Source organism: Antedon mediterranea, chromosome 5 (genome assembly GCF_964355755.1).
Source record: "Antedon mediterranea chromosome 5, ecAntMedi1.1, whole genome shotgun sequence".
In the NCBI taxonomy this organism is placed as follows: Eukaryota; Metazoa; Echinodermata; class Crinoidea; order Comatulida; family Antedonidae; genus Antedon; species Antedon mediterranea.
The window spans coordinates 7,074,952-7,087,417 of record NC_092674.1 but is presented as its reverse complement, the minus strand read 5'-3'; the positions used below and the strand labels follow the sequence as shown (position 1 = coordinate 7,087,417).

General features: G+C 41.3%; 39 non-coding genes across 39 annotated transcripts; all 39 read right to left on the bottom strand.

Annotated features, from left to right (window-relative positions):
- Nucleotides 1-84: 84 nt before the first annotated feature.
- Nucleotides 85-167, bottom strand: Trnal-uaa (transfer RNA leucine (anticodon UAA)). Its single transcript has one exon. It is a non-coding gene; the product is annotated as a tRNA-Leu (tRNA).
- A 72-nt stretch (nucleotides 168-239) lies between these two features.
- On the bottom strand, nucleotides 240-322 carry Trnal-uaa (transfer RNA leucine (anticodon UAA)). Its single transcript has one exon. It is a non-coding gene; the product is annotated as a tRNA-Leu (tRNA).
- A 72-nt stretch (nucleotides 323-394) lies between these two features.
- Trnal-uaa (transfer RNA leucine (anticodon UAA)) lies at nucleotides 395-477 on the bottom strand. Its single transcript has one exon. It is a non-coding gene; the product is annotated as a tRNA-Leu (tRNA).
- Nucleotides 478-703: 226 nt separating this feature from the next.
- On the bottom strand, nucleotides 704-786 carry Trnal-uaa (transfer RNA leucine (anticodon UAA)). Its single transcript has one exon. It is a non-coding gene; the product is annotated as a tRNA-Leu (tRNA).
- Nucleotides 787-1,013: 227 nt separating this feature from the next.
- Trnal-uaa (transfer RNA leucine (anticodon UAA)) lies at nucleotides 1,014-1,096 on the bottom strand. The gene has a single exon. It is a non-coding gene; the product is annotated as a tRNA-Leu (tRNA).
- A 541-nt stretch (nucleotides 1,097-1,637) lies between these two features.
- Nucleotides 1,638-1,720, bottom strand: Trnal-uaa (transfer RNA leucine (anticodon UAA)). Its single transcript has one exon. It is a non-coding gene; the product is annotated as a tRNA-Leu (tRNA).
- A 73-nt stretch (nucleotides 1,721-1,793) lies between these two features.
- Nucleotides 1,794-1,876, bottom strand: Trnal-uaa (transfer RNA leucine (anticodon UAA)). The gene has a single exon. It is a non-coding gene; the product is annotated as a tRNA-Leu (tRNA).
- A 72-nt stretch (nucleotides 1,877-1,948) lies between these two features.
- Trnal-uaa (transfer RNA leucine (anticodon UAA)) lies at nucleotides 1,949-2,031 on the bottom strand. The gene has a single exon. It is a non-coding gene; the product is annotated as a tRNA-Leu (tRNA).
- Nucleotides 2,032-2,726: 695 nt separating this feature from the next.
- Nucleotides 2,727-2,809, bottom strand: Trnal-uaa (transfer RNA leucine (anticodon UAA)). Its single transcript has one exon. It is a non-coding gene; the product is annotated as a tRNA-Leu (tRNA).
- A 72-nt stretch (nucleotides 2,810-2,881) lies between these two features.
- On the bottom strand, nucleotides 2,882-2,964 carry Trnal-uaa (transfer RNA leucine (anticodon UAA)). Its single transcript has one exon. It is a non-coding gene; the product is annotated as a tRNA-Leu (tRNA).
- A 72-nt stretch (nucleotides 2,965-3,036) lies between these two features.
- On the bottom strand, nucleotides 3,037-3,119 carry Trnal-uaa (transfer RNA leucine (anticodon UAA)). Its single transcript has one exon. It is a non-coding gene; the product is annotated as a tRNA-Leu (tRNA).
- Nucleotides 3,120-3,345: 226 nt separating this feature from the next.
- Trnal-uaa (transfer RNA leucine (anticodon UAA)) lies at nucleotides 3,346-3,428 on the bottom strand. The gene has a single exon. It is a non-coding gene; the product is annotated as a tRNA-Leu (tRNA).
- A 227-nt stretch (nucleotides 3,429-3,655) lies between these two features.
- On the bottom strand, nucleotides 3,656-3,738 carry Trnal-uaa (transfer RNA leucine (anticodon UAA)). Its single transcript has one exon. It is a non-coding gene; the product is annotated as a tRNA-Leu (tRNA).
- A 541-nt stretch (nucleotides 3,739-4,279) lies between these two features.
- On the bottom strand, nucleotides 4,280-4,362 carry Trnal-uaa (transfer RNA leucine (anticodon UAA)). Its single transcript has one exon. It is a non-coding gene; the product is annotated as a tRNA-Leu (tRNA).
- A 72-nt stretch (nucleotides 4,363-4,434) lies between these two features.
- On the bottom strand, nucleotides 4,435-4,517 carry Trnal-uaa (transfer RNA leucine (anticodon UAA)). Its single transcript has one exon. It is a non-coding gene; the product is annotated as a tRNA-Leu (tRNA).
- A 72-nt stretch (nucleotides 4,518-4,589) lies between these two features.
- On the bottom strand, nucleotides 4,590-4,672 carry Trnal-uaa (transfer RNA leucine (anticodon UAA)). The gene has a single exon. It is a non-coding gene; the product is annotated as a tRNA-Leu (tRNA).
- Nucleotides 4,673-4,898: 226 nt separating this feature from the next.
- Trnal-uaa (transfer RNA leucine (anticodon UAA)) lies at nucleotides 4,899-4,981 on the bottom strand. Its single transcript has one exon. It is a non-coding gene; the product is annotated as a tRNA-Leu (tRNA).
- A 227-nt stretch (nucleotides 4,982-5,208) lies between these two features.
- Trnal-uaa (transfer RNA leucine (anticodon UAA)) lies at nucleotides 5,209-5,291 on the bottom strand. The gene has a single exon. It is a non-coding gene; the product is annotated as a tRNA-Leu (tRNA).
- Nucleotides 5,292-5,677: 386 nt separating this feature from the next.
- Nucleotides 5,678-5,760, bottom strand: Trnal-uaa (transfer RNA leucine (anticodon UAA)). The gene has a single exon. It is a non-coding gene; the product is annotated as a tRNA-Leu (tRNA).
- Nucleotides 5,761-6,301: 541 nt separating this feature from the next.
- Trnal-uaa (transfer RNA leucine (anticodon UAA)) lies at nucleotides 6,302-6,384 on the bottom strand. The gene has a single exon. It is a non-coding gene; the product is annotated as a tRNA-Leu (tRNA).
- A 72-nt stretch (nucleotides 6,385-6,456) lies between these two features.
- On the bottom strand, nucleotides 6,457-6,539 carry Trnal-uaa (transfer RNA leucine (anticodon UAA)). Its single transcript has one exon. It is a non-coding gene; the product is annotated as a tRNA-Leu (tRNA).
- A 72-nt stretch (nucleotides 6,540-6,611) lies between these two features.
- Nucleotides 6,612-6,694, bottom strand: Trnal-uaa (transfer RNA leucine (anticodon UAA)). The gene has a single exon. It is a non-coding gene; the product is annotated as a tRNA-Leu (tRNA).
- Nucleotides 6,695-6,920: 226 nt separating this feature from the next.
- Trnal-uaa (transfer RNA leucine (anticodon UAA)) lies at nucleotides 6,921-7,003 on the bottom strand. Its single transcript has one exon. It is a non-coding gene; the product is annotated as a tRNA-Leu (tRNA).
- A 227-nt stretch (nucleotides 7,004-7,230) lies between these two features.
- Trnal-uaa (transfer RNA leucine (anticodon UAA)) lies at nucleotides 7,231-7,313 on the bottom strand. The gene has a single exon. It is a non-coding gene; the product is annotated as a tRNA-Leu (tRNA).
- Nucleotides 7,314-7,854: 541 nt separating this feature from the next.
- On the bottom strand, nucleotides 7,855-7,937 carry Trnal-uaa (transfer RNA leucine (anticodon UAA)). The gene has a single exon. It is a non-coding gene; the product is annotated as a tRNA-Leu (tRNA).
- Nucleotides 7,938-8,010: 73 nt separating this feature from the next.
- On the bottom strand, nucleotides 8,011-8,093 carry Trnal-uaa (transfer RNA leucine (anticodon UAA)). The gene has a single exon. It is a non-coding gene; the product is annotated as a tRNA-Leu (tRNA).
- A 72-nt stretch (nucleotides 8,094-8,165) lies between these two features.
- On the bottom strand, nucleotides 8,166-8,248 carry Trnal-uaa (transfer RNA leucine (anticodon UAA)). Its single transcript has one exon. It is a non-coding gene; the product is annotated as a tRNA-Leu (tRNA).
- Nucleotides 8,249-8,943: 695 nt separating this feature from the next.
- Nucleotides 8,944-9,026, bottom strand: Trnal-uaa (transfer RNA leucine (anticodon UAA)). The gene has a single exon. It is a non-coding gene; the product is annotated as a tRNA-Leu (tRNA).
- Nucleotides 9,027-9,098: 72 nt separating this feature from the next.
- Trnal-uaa (transfer RNA leucine (anticodon UAA)) lies at nucleotides 9,099-9,181 on the bottom strand. The gene has a single exon. It is a non-coding gene; the product is annotated as a tRNA-Leu (tRNA).
- Nucleotides 9,182-9,253: 72 nt separating this feature from the next.
- Trnal-uaa (transfer RNA leucine (anticodon UAA)) lies at nucleotides 9,254-9,336 on the bottom strand. The gene has a single exon. It is a non-coding gene; the product is annotated as a tRNA-Leu (tRNA).
- Nucleotides 9,337-9,562: 226 nt separating this feature from the next.
- On the bottom strand, nucleotides 9,563-9,645 carry Trnal-uaa (transfer RNA leucine (anticodon UAA)). Its single transcript has one exon. It is a non-coding gene; the product is annotated as a tRNA-Leu (tRNA).
- Nucleotides 9,646-9,872: 227 nt separating this feature from the next.
- Nucleotides 9,873-9,955, bottom strand: Trnal-uaa (transfer RNA leucine (anticodon UAA)). Its single transcript has one exon. It is a non-coding gene; the product is annotated as a tRNA-Leu (tRNA).
- Nucleotides 9,956-10,496: 541 nt separating this feature from the next.
- Trnal-uaa (transfer RNA leucine (anticodon UAA)) lies at nucleotides 10,497-10,579 on the bottom strand. Its single transcript has one exon. It is a non-coding gene; the product is annotated as a tRNA-Leu (tRNA).
- Nucleotides 10,580-10,652: 73 nt separating this feature from the next.
- Nucleotides 10,653-10,735, bottom strand: Trnal-uaa (transfer RNA leucine (anticodon UAA)). The gene has a single exon. It is a non-coding gene; the product is annotated as a tRNA-Leu (tRNA).
- A 72-nt stretch (nucleotides 10,736-10,807) lies between these two features.
- On the bottom strand, nucleotides 10,808-10,890 carry Trnal-uaa (transfer RNA leucine (anticodon UAA)). The gene has a single exon. It is a non-coding gene; the product is annotated as a tRNA-Leu (tRNA).
- A 226-nt stretch (nucleotides 10,891-11,116) lies between these two features.
- On the bottom strand, nucleotides 11,117-11,199 carry Trnal-uaa (transfer RNA leucine (anticodon UAA)). The gene has a single exon. It is a non-coding gene; the product is annotated as a tRNA-Leu (tRNA).
- Nucleotides 11,200-11,426: 227 nt separating this feature from the next.
- Nucleotides 11,427-11,509, bottom strand: Trnal-uaa (transfer RNA leucine (anticodon UAA)). The gene has a single exon. It is a non-coding gene; the product is annotated as a tRNA-Leu (tRNA).
- Nucleotides 11,510-12,205: 696 nt separating this feature from the next.
- Nucleotides 12,206-12,288, bottom strand: Trnal-uaa (transfer RNA leucine (anticodon UAA)). The gene has a single exon. It is a non-coding gene; the product is annotated as a tRNA-Leu (tRNA).
- Nucleotides 12,289-12,360: 72 nt separating this feature from the next.
- On the bottom strand, nucleotides 12,361-12,443 carry Trnal-uaa (transfer RNA leucine (anticodon UAA)). The gene has a single exon. It is a non-coding gene; the product is annotated as a tRNA-Leu (tRNA).
- Nucleotides 12,444-12,466: the final 23 nt, after the last annotated feature.

Below are 12,466 nucleotides of genomic sequence, written 5' to 3'. Positions count from 1 at the left end.
GGCCACCGTACTTTCGCTTGAAGTTGACTGACAAATACGATTTGAAAAAAATTAAAAATAGGAAAAACAATTGTGTTAAAATATTAGTATGGATGGGGTTCGAACCCATGCGGACATACGTCCATTGGAACTTAAGTCCAACGCCTTAACCACTCGGCCACCGTACTTTCCCTTGAAGTTGACTGACAAATACGATTTGTAAAAAATAAAAAATAGGAAAAACAATTGTATTAAAATATTAGTACGGATGGGGTTCGAACCCATGCGGACATACGTCCATTGGAACTTAAGTCCAACGCCTTAACCACTCGGCCACCGTACTTCGGCTTATTGTCGACTGACAAACACATTCCGTAAACAATAAAAAATAGGAAAAACAATGGGGTTAAAATATTAGTACGGATGGGGTTCGAACCCATGCGGACATACGTCCATTGGAACTTAAGTCCAACGCCTTAACCACTCGGCCACCATACTTTCCCTTGAAGTTGACTGACAAATACGATTTGTAAAAAATTAAAAATAGGAAAAACCATTGTGTTAAAGTATTAGTACGGATGGGTTCGAACCCATGCGGACATACGTCCATTGGAACTTAAGTCCAAGGCCTTAACCACTCGGCCACCGTACTTCGGCTTATTGTCGACTGACAAACACATTCCGTAAACAATAAAAAATAGGAAAAACAATGGGGTTAAAATATTAGTACGGATGGGGTTCGAACCCATGCGGACATACGTCCATTGGAACTTAAGTCCAACGCCTTAACCACTCGGCCACCGTACTTCGGCTTATTGTCGACTGACAAACACATTCCGTAAACAATAAAAAATAGGAAAAACAATGGGGTTAAAATATTAGTACGGATGGGGTTCAAACCCATGCGGACATACGTCCATTGGAACTTAAGTCCAACGCCTAAACCACTCGGCCACCGTACTTCGTCTTATTGTCGACTGACAAACACATTCCGTAAACAATAAAAAATAGGAAAAACAATGGGGTTAAAATATTAGTACGGATGGGGTTCGAACCCATGCGGACATACGTCCATTGGAACTTAAGTCCAACGCCTTAACCACTCGGCCACCGTACTTCGGCTTATTGTCGACTGACAAACACATTACGTAAACAATAAAAAATAGGAAAAACAATGGGGTTAAAATATTAGTACGGATGGGGTTCGATCCCATGCGGTCATACGTCCATTGGAACTTAAGTCCAACGCCTTAACCACTCGGCCACCGTACTTCGGCTTATTGTCGACTGACAAGCACATTCCGTAAACAATAAAAAATAGGAAAAACAATGGTTTTAAAATATTAGTACGGATGGGGTTCGAACCAATGCGGACATACGTCCATTGGAACTTACGTCCAACGCCTTAACCAGTCAGCCACCGTACTTGCGCTTGCTTTCGATTAGGGAACACATTTCGTAAACAAGTAAAAAATATAAAAAAAAACAATGGGGTTAAAATATTAGTACGGATGGGGTTCGAACCCATGCGGACATACGTCCATTGGAACTTAAGTCCAACGCCTTAACAACTCGGCCACCGTACTTTCGCTTGAAGTTGACTGACAAATACGATTTGTAAAAAATTAAAAATAGGAAAAACAATTGTGTTAAAATATTAGTACGGATGGGGTTCGAACCCATGCGGACATACGTCCATTGGAACTTAAGTCCAACGCCTTAACCACTCGGCCACCGTACTTTCCCTTGAAGTTGACTGACAAATACGATTTGTAAAAAAATAAAAAATAGGAAAAACAATTGTATTAAAATATTAGTACGGATGGGGTTCGAACCCATGCGGACATACGTCCATTGGAACTTAAGTCCAACGCCTTAACCACTCGGCCACCGTACTTCGGCTTATTGTCGACTGACAAACACATTCGGTAAACAATAAAAAATAGGAAAAACAATGGGGTTAAAATATTAGTACGGATGGGGTTCGAACCCATGCGGACATACGTCCATTGGAACTTAAGTCCAACGCCTTAACCACTCGGCCACCATACTTTCCCTTGAAGTTGACTGACAAATACGATTTGTAAAAAATTAAAAATAGGAAAAACCATTGTGTTAGATTATTAGTACGGATGGGTTCGAACCCATGCGGACATACGTCCATTGGAACTTAAGTCCAAGGCCTAAACCACTCGGCCACCGTACTTCGTCTTATTGTCGACTGACAAACACATTACGTAAACAATAAAAAATAGGAAAAACAATGGGGTTAAAATATTAGTACGGATGGGGTTCGATCCCATGCGGTCATACGTCCATTGGAACTTAAGTCCAACGCCTTAACCACTCGGCCACCGTACTTCGGCTTATTGTCGACTGACAAGCACATTCCGTAAACAATAAAAAATAGGAAAAACAATGGTTTTAAAATATTAGTACGGATGGGGTTCGAACCAATGCGGACATACGTCCATTGGAACTTACGTCCAACGCCTTAACCAGTCAGCCACCGTACTTGCGCTTGCTTTCGATTAGGGAACACATTTTGTAAACAAGTAAAAAATATAAAAAAAAACAATGGGGTTAAAATATTAGTACGGATGGGGTTCGAACCCATGCGGACATACGTCCATTGGAACTTAAGTCCAACGCCTTAACAACTCGGCCACCGTACTTTCGCTTGAAGTTGACTGACAAATACGATTTGAAAAAAATTAAAAATAGGAAAAACAATTGTGTTAAAATATTAGTATGGATGGGGTTCGAACCCATGCGGACATACGTCCATTGGAACTTAAGTCCAACGCCTTAACCACTCGGCCACCGTACTTTCCCTTGAAGTTGACTGACAAATACGATTTGTAAAAAATAAAAAATAGGAAAAACAATTGTATTAAAATATTAGTACGGATGGGGTTCGAACCCATGCGGACATACGTCCATTGGAACTTAAGTCCAACGCCTTAACCACTCGGCCACCGTACTTCGGCTTATTGTCGACTGACAAACACATTCCGTAAACAATAAAAAATAGGAAAAACAATGGGGTTAAAATATTAGTACGGATGGGGTTCGAACCCATGCGGACATACGTCCATTGGAACTTAAGTCCAACGCCTTAACCACTCGGCCACCATACTTTCCCTTGAAGTTGACTGACAAATACGATTTGTAAAAAATTAAAAATAGGAAAAACCATTGTGTTAAAGTATTAGTACGGATGGGTTCGAACCCATGCGGACATACGTCCATTGGAACTTAAGTCCAAGGCCTTAACCACTCGGCCACCGTACTTCGGCTTATTGTCGACTGACAAACACATTCCGTAAACAATAAAAAATAGGAAAAACAATGGGGTTAAAATATTAGTACGGATGGGGTTCGAACCCATGCGGACATACGTCCATTGGAACTTAAGTCCAACGCCTTAACCACTCGGCCACCGTACTTCGGCTTATTGTCGACTGACAAACACATTCCGTAAACAATAAAAAATAGGAAAAACAATGGGGTTAAAATATTAGTACGGATGGGGTTCAAACCCATGCGGACATACGTCCATTGGAACTTAAGTCCAACGCCTAAACCACTCGGCCACCGTACTTCGTCTTATTGTCGACTGACAAACACATTCCGTAAACAATAAAAAATAGGAAAAACAATGGGGTTAAAATATTAGTACGGATGGGGTTCGAACCCATGCGGACATACGTCCATTGGAACTTAAGTCCAACGCCTTAACCACTCGGCCACCGTACTTCGGCTTATTGTCGACTGACAAACACATTACGTAAACAATAAAAAATAGGAAAAACAATGGGGTTAAAATATTAGTACGGATGGGGTTCGATCCCATGCGGTCATACGTCCATTGGAACTTAAGTCCAACGCCTTAACCACTCGGCCACCGTACTTCGGCTTATTGTCGACTGACAAGCACATTCCGTAAACAATAAAAAATAGGAAAAACAATGGTTTTAAAATATTAGTACGGATGGGGTTCGAACCAATGCGGACATACGTCCATTGGAACTTACGTCCAACGCCTTAACCAGTCAGCCACCGTACTTGCGCTTGCTTTCGATTAGGGAACACATTTCGTAAACAAGTAAAAAATATAAAAAAAAACAATGGGGTTAAAATATTAGTACGGATGGGGTTCGAACCCATGCGGACATACGTCCATTGGAACTTAAGTCCAACGCCTTAACAACTCGGCCACCGTACTTTCGCTTGAAGTTGACTGACAAATACGATTTGAAAAAAATTAAAAATAGGAAAAACAATTGTGTTAAAATATTAGTACGGATGGGGTTCGAACCCATGCGGACATACGTCCATTGGAACTTAAGTCCAACGCCTTAACCACTCGGCCACCGTACTTTCCCTTGAAGTTGACTGACAAATACGATTTGTAAAAAATAAAAAATAGGAAAAACAATTGTATTAAAATATTAGTACGGATGGGGTTCGAACCCATGCGGACATACGTCCATTGGAACTTAAGTCCAACGCCTTAACCACTCGGCCACCGTACTTCGGCTTATTATCGACTGACAAACACATTCCGTAAACAATAAAAAATAGGAAAAACAATGGGGTTAAAATATTAGTACGGATGGGGTTCGAACCCATGCGGACATACGTCCATTGGAACTTAAGTCCAACGCCTTAACCACTCGGCCACCATACTTTCCCTTGAAGTTGACTGACAAATACGATTTGTAAAAAATTAAAAATAGGAAAAACCATTGTGTTAAAGTATTAGTACGGATGGGTTCGAACCCATGCGGACATACGTCCATTGGAACTTAAGTCCAAGGCCTTAACCACTCGGCCACCGTACTTCGGCTTATTGTCGACTGACAAACACATTCCGTAAACAATAAAAAATAGGAAAAACAATGGGGTTAAAATATTAGTACGGATGGGGTTCGAACCCATGCGGACATACGTCCATTGGAACTTAAGTCCAACGCCTTAACCACTCGGCCACCGTACTTCGGCTTATTGTCGACTGACAAACACATTCCGTAAACAATAAAAAATAGGAAAAACAATGGGGTTAAAATATTAGTACGGATGGGGTTCAAACCCATGCGGACATACGTCCATTGGAACTTAAGTCCAACGCCTAAACCACTCGGCCACCGTACTTCGTCTTATTGTCGACTGACAAACACATTCCGTAAACAATAAAAAATAGGAAAAACAATGGGGTTAAAATATTAGTACGGATGGGGTTCGAACCCATGCGGACATACGTCCATTGGAACTTAAGTCCAACGCCTTAACCACTCGGCCACCGTACTTCGGCTTATTGTCGACTGACAAACACATTACGTAAACAATAAAAAATAGGAAAAACAATGGGGTTAAAATATTAGTACGGATGGGGTTCGATCCCATGCGGTCATACGTCCATTGGAACTTAAGTCCAACGCCTTAACCACTCGGCCACCGTACTTCGGCTTATTGTCGACTGACAAGCACATTCCGTAAACAATAAAAAATAGGAAAAACAATGGTTTTAAAATATTAGTACGGATGGGGTTCGAACCAATGCGGACATACGTCCATTGGAACTTACGTCCAACGCCTTAACCAGTCAGCCACCGTACTTGCGCTTGCTTTCGATTAGGGAACACATTTCGTAAACAAGTAAAAAATATAAAAAAAAACAATGGGGTTAAAATATTAGTACGGATGGGGTTCGAACCCATGCGGACATACGTCCATTGGAACTTAAGTCCAACGCCTTAACCACTCGGCCACCGTACTTCGGCTTATTGTCGACTGACAAACACATTACGTAAACAATAAAAAATAGGAAAAACAATGGGGTTAAAATATTAGTACGGATGGGGTTCGATCCCATGCGGTCATACGTCCATTGGAACTTAAGTCCAACGCCTTAACCACTCGGCCACCGTACTTCGGCTTATTGTCGACTGACAAGCACATTCCGTAAACAATAAAAAATAGGAAAAACAATGGTTTTAAAATATTAGTACGGATGGGGTTCGAACCAATGCGGACATACGTCCATTGGAACTTACGTCCAACGCCTTAACCAGTCAGCCACCGTACTTGCGCTTGCTTTCGATTAGGGAACACATTTTGTAAACAAGTAAAAAATATAAAAAAAAACAATGGGGTTAAAATATTAGTACGGATGGGGTTCGAACCCATGCGGACATACGTCCATTGGAACTTAAGTCCAACGCCTTAACAACTCGGCCACCGTACTTTCGCTTGAAGTTGACTGACAAATACGATTTGAAAAAAATTAAAAATAGGAAAAACAATTGTGTTAAAATATTAGTATGGATGGGGTTCGAACCCATGCGGACATACGTCCATTGGAACTTAAGTCCAACGCCTTAACCACTCGGCCACCGTACTTTCCCTTGAAGTTGACTGACAAATACGATTTGTAAAAAATAAAAAATAGGAAAAACAATTGTATTAAAATATTAGTACGGATGGGGTTCGAACCCATGCGGACATACGTCCATTGGAACTTAAGTCCAACGCCTTAACCACTCGGCCACCGTACTTCGGCTTATTGTCGACTGACAAACACATTCCGTAAACAATAAAAAATAGGAAAAACAATGGGGTTAAAATATTAGTACGGATGGGGTTCGAACCCATGCGGACATACGTCCATTGGAACTTAAGTCCAACGCCTTAACCACTCGGCCACCATACTTTCCCTTGAAGTTGACTGACAAATACGATTTGTAAAAAATTAAAAATAGGAAAAACCATTGTGTTAAAGTATTAGTACGGATGGGTTCGAACCCATGCGGACATACGTCCATTGGAACTTAAGTCCAAGGCCTTAACCACTCGGCCACCGTACTTCGGCTTATTGTCGACTGACAAACACATTCCGTAAACAATAAAAAATAGGAAAAACAATGGGGTTAAAATATTAGTACGGATGGGGTTCGAACCCATGCGGACATACGTCCATTGGAACTTAAGTCCAACGCCTTAACCACTCGGCCACCGTACTTCGGCTTATTGTCGACTGACAAACACATTCCGTAAACAATAAAAAATAGGAAAAACAATGGGGTTAAAATATTAGTACGGATGGGGTTCAAACCCATGCGGACATACGTCCATTGGAACTTAAGTCCAACGCCTAAACCACTCGGCCACCGTACTTCGTCTTATTGTCGACTGACAAACACATTCCGTAAACAATAAAAAATAGGAAAAACAATGGGGTTAAAATATTAGTACGGATGGGGTTCGAACCCATGCGGACATACGTCCATTGGAACTTAAGTCCAACGCCTTAACCACTCGGCCACCGTACTTCGGCTTATTGTCGACTGACAAACACATTACGTAAACAATAAAAAATAGGAAAAACAATGGGGTTAAAATATTAGTACGGATGGGGTTCGATCCCATGCGGTCATACGTCCATTGGAACTTAAGTCCAACGCCTTAACCACTCGGCCACCGTACTTCGGCTTATTGTCGACTGACAAGCACATTCCGTAAACAATAAAAAATAGGAAAAACAATGGTTTTAAAATATTAGTACGGATGGGGTTCGAACCAATGCGGACATACGTCCATTGGAACTTACGTCCAACGCCTTAACCAGTCAGCCACCGTACTTGCGCTTGCTTTCGATTAGGGAACACATTTCGTAAACAAGTAAAAAATATAAAAAAAAACAATGGGGTTAAAATATTAGTACGGATGGGGTTCGAACCCATGCGGACATACGTCCATTGGAACTTAAGTCCAACGCCTTAACAACTCGGCCACCGTACTTTCGCTTGAAGTTGACTGACAAATACGATTTGTAAAAAATTAAAAATAGGAAAAACAATTGTGTTAAAATATTAGTACGGATGGGGTTCGAACCCATGCGGACATACGTCCATTGGAACTTAAGTCCAACGCCTTAACCACTCGGCCACCGTACTTTCCCTTGAAGTTGACTGACAAATACGATTTGTAAAAAAATAAAAAATAGGAAAAACAATTGTATTAAAATATTAGTACGGATGGGGTTCGAACCCATGCGGACATACGTCCATTGGAACTTAAGTCCAACGCCTTAACCACTCGGCCACCGTACTTCGGCTTATTGTCGACTGACAAACACATTCGGTAAACAATAAAAAATAGGAAAAACAATGGGGTTAAAATATTAGTACGGATGGGGTTCGAACCCATGCGGACATACGTCCATTGGAACTTAAGTCCAACGCCTTAACCACTCGGCCACCATACTTTCCCTTGAAGTTGACTGACAAATACGATTTGTAAAAAATTAAAAATAGGAAAAACCATTGTGTTAGATTATTAGTACGGATGGGTTCGAACCCATGCGGACATACGTCCATTGGAACTTAAGTCCAAGGCCTAAACCACTCGGCCACCGTACTTCGTCTTATTGTCGACTGACAAACACATTACGTAAACAATAAAAAATAGGAAAAACAATGGGGTTAAAATATTAGTACGGATGGGGTTCGATCCCATGCGGTCATACGTCCATTGGAACTTAAGTCCAACGCCTTAACCACTCGGCCACCGTACTTCGGCTTATTGTCGACTGACAAGCACATTCCGTAAACAATAAAAAATAGGAAAAACAATGGTTTTAAAATATTAGTACGGATGGGGTTCGAACCAATGCGGACATACGTCCATTGGAACTTACGTCCAACGCCTTAACCAGTCAGCCACCGTACTTGCGCTTGCTTTCGATTAGGGAACACATTTTGTAAACAAGTAAAAAATATAAAAAAAAACAATGGGGTTAAAATATTAGTACGGATGGGGTTCGAACCCATGCGGACATACGTCCATTGGAACTTAAGTCCAACGCCTTAACAACTCGGCCACCGTACTTTCGCTTGAAGTTGACTGACAAATACGATTTGAAAAAAATTAAAAATAGGAAAAACAATTGTGTTAAAATATTAGTATGGATGGGGTTCGAACCCATGCGGACATACGTCCATTGGAACTTAAGTCCAACGCCTTAACCACTCGGCCACCGTACTTTCCCTTGAAGTTGACTGACAAATACGATTTGTAAAAAATAAAAAATAGGAAAAACAATTGTATTAAAATATTAGTACGGATGGGGTTCGAACCCATGCGGACATACGTCCATTGGAACTTAAGTCCAACGCCTTAACCACTCGGCCACCGTACTTCGGCTTATTGTCGACTGACAAACACATTCCGTAAACAATAAAAAATAGGAAAAACAATGGGGTTAAAATATTAGTACGGATGGGGTTCGAACCCATGCGGACATACGTCCATTGGAACTTAAGTCCAACGCCTTAACCACTCGGCCACCATACTTTCCCTTGAAGTTGACTGACAAATACGATTTGTAAAAAATTAAAAATAGGAAAAACCATTGTGTTAAAGTATTAGTACGGATGGGTTCGAACCCATGCGGACATACGTCCATTGGAACTTAAGTCCAAGGCCTTAACCACTCGGCCACCGTACTTCGGCTTATTGTCGACTGACAAACACATTCCGTAAACAATAAAAAATAGGAAAAACAATGGGGTTAAAATATTAGTACGGATGGGGTTCGAACCCATGCGGACATACGTCCATTGGAACTTAAGTCCAACGCCTTAACCACTCGGCCACCGTACTTCGGCTTATTGTCGACTGACAAACACATTCCGTAAACAATAAAAAATAGGAAAAACAATGGGGTTAAAATATTAGTACGGATGGGGTTCAAACCCATGCGGACATACGTCCATTGGAACTTAAGTCCAACGCCTAAACCACTCGGCCACCGTACTTCGTCTTATTGTCGACTGACAAACACATTCCGTAAACAATAAAAAATAGGAAAAACAATGGGGTTAAAATATTAGTACGGATGGGGTTCGAACCCATGCGGACATACGTCCATTGGAACTTAAGTCCAACGCCTTAACCACTCGGCCACCGTACTTCGGCTTATTGTCGACTGACAAACACATTACGTAAACAATAAAAAATAGGAAAAACAATGGGGTTAAAATATTAGTACGGATGGGGTTCGATCCCATGCGGTCATACGTCCATTGGAACTTAAGTCCAACGCCTTAACCACTCGGCCACCGTACTTCGGCTTATTGTCGACTGACAAGCACATTCCGTAAACAATAAAAAATAGGAAAAACAATGGTTTTAAAATATTAGTACGGATGGGGTTCGAACCAATGCGGACATACGTCCATTGGAACTTACGTCCAACGCCTTAACCAGTCAGCCACCGTACTTGCGCTTGCTTTCGATTAGGGAACACATTTCGTAAACAAGTAAAAAATATAAAAAAAAACAATGGGGTTAAAATATTAGTACGGATGGGGTTCGAACCCATGCGGACATACGTCCATTGGAACTTAAGTCCAACGCCTTAACAACTCGGCCACCGTACTTTCGCTTGAAGTTGACTGACAAATACGATTTGTAAAAAATTAAAAATAGGAAAAACAATTGTGTTAAAATATTAGTACGGATGGGGTTCGAACCCATGCGGACATACGTCCATTGGAACTTAAGTCCAACGCCTTAACCACTCGGCCACCGTACTTTCCCTTGAAGTTGACTGACAAATACGATTTGTAAAAAAATAAAAAATAGGAAAAACAATTGTATTAAAATATTAGTACGGATGGGGTTCGAACCCATGCGGACATACGTCCATTGGAACTTAAGTCCAACGCCTTAACCACTCGGCCACCGTACTTCGGCTTATTGTCGACTGACAAACACATTCGGTAAACAATAAAAAATAGGAAAAACAATGGGGTTAAAATATTAGTACGGATGGGGTTCGAACCCATGCGGACATACGTCCATTGGAACTTAAGTCCAACGCCTTAACCACTCGGCCACCATACTTTCCCTTGAAGTTGACTGACAAATACGATTTGTAAAAAATTAAAAATAGGAAAAACCATTGTGTTAGATTATTAGTACGGATGGGTTCGAACCCATGCGGACATACGTCCATTGGAACTTAAGTCCAAGGCCTTAACCACTCGGCCACCGTACTTCGGCTTATTGTCGACTGACAAACACATTCCGTAAACAATAAAAAATAGGAAAAACAATGGGGTTAAAATATTAGTACGGATGGGGTTCGAACCCATGCGGACATACGTCCATTGGAACTTAAGTCCAACGCCTTAACCACTCGGCCACCGTACTTCGGCTTATTGTCGACTGACAAACACATTCCGTAAACAATAAAAAATAGGAAAAACAATGGGGTTAAAATATTAGTACGGATGGGGTTCAAACCCATGCGGACATACGTCCATTGGAACTTAAGTCCAACGCCTAAACCACTCGGCCACCGTACTTCGTCTTATTGTCGACTGACAAACACATTCCGTAAACAATAAAAAATAGGAAAAACAATGGGGTTAAAATATTAGTACGGATGGGGTTCGAACCCATGCGGACATACGTCCATTGGAACTTAAGTCCAACGCCTTAACCACTCGGCCACCGTACTTCGGCTTATTGTCGACTGACAAACACATTACGTAAACAATAAAAAATAGGAAAAACAATGGGGTTAAAATATTAGTACGGATGGGGTTCGATCCCATGCGGTCATACGTCCATTGGAACTTAAGTCCAACGCCTTAACCACTCGGCCACCGTACTTCGGCTTATTGTCGACTGACAAACACATTACGTAAACAATAAAAAATATGAAAAACAATGGGGTTAAAATATTAGTACGGATGGGGTTCGATCCCATGCGGTCATACGTCCATTGGAACTTAAGTCCAACGCCTTAACCACTCGGCCACCGTACTTCGGCTTATTGTCGACTGACAAGCACATTCCGTAAACAATAAAAAATAGGAAAAACAATGGTTTTAAAATATTAGTACGGATGGGGTTCGAACCAATGCGGACATACGTCCATTGGAACTTACGTCCAACGCCTTAACCAGTCAGCCACCGTACTTGCGCTTGCTTTCGATTAGGGAACACATTTCGTAAACAAGTAAAAAATATAAAAAAAAACAATGGGGTTAAAATATTAGTACGGATGGGGTTCGAACCCATGCGGACATACGTCCATTGGAACTTAAGTCCAACGCCTTAACAACTCGGCCACCGTACTTTCGCTTGAAGTTGACTGACAAATACGATTTGAAAAAAATTAAAAATAGGAAAAACAATTGTGTTAAAATATTAGTACGGATGGGGTTCGAACCCATGCGGACATACGTCCATTGGAACTTAAGTCCAACGCCTTAACCACTCGGCCACCGTACTTTCCCTTGAAGTTGACTGACAAATACGATTTGTAAAAAATAAAAAATAGGAAAAACAATTGTATTAAAATATTAGTACGGATGGGGTTCGAACCCATGCGGACATACGTCCATTGGAACTTAAGTCCAACGCCTTAACCACTCGGCCACCGTACTTCGGCTTATTGACAACTGACAAA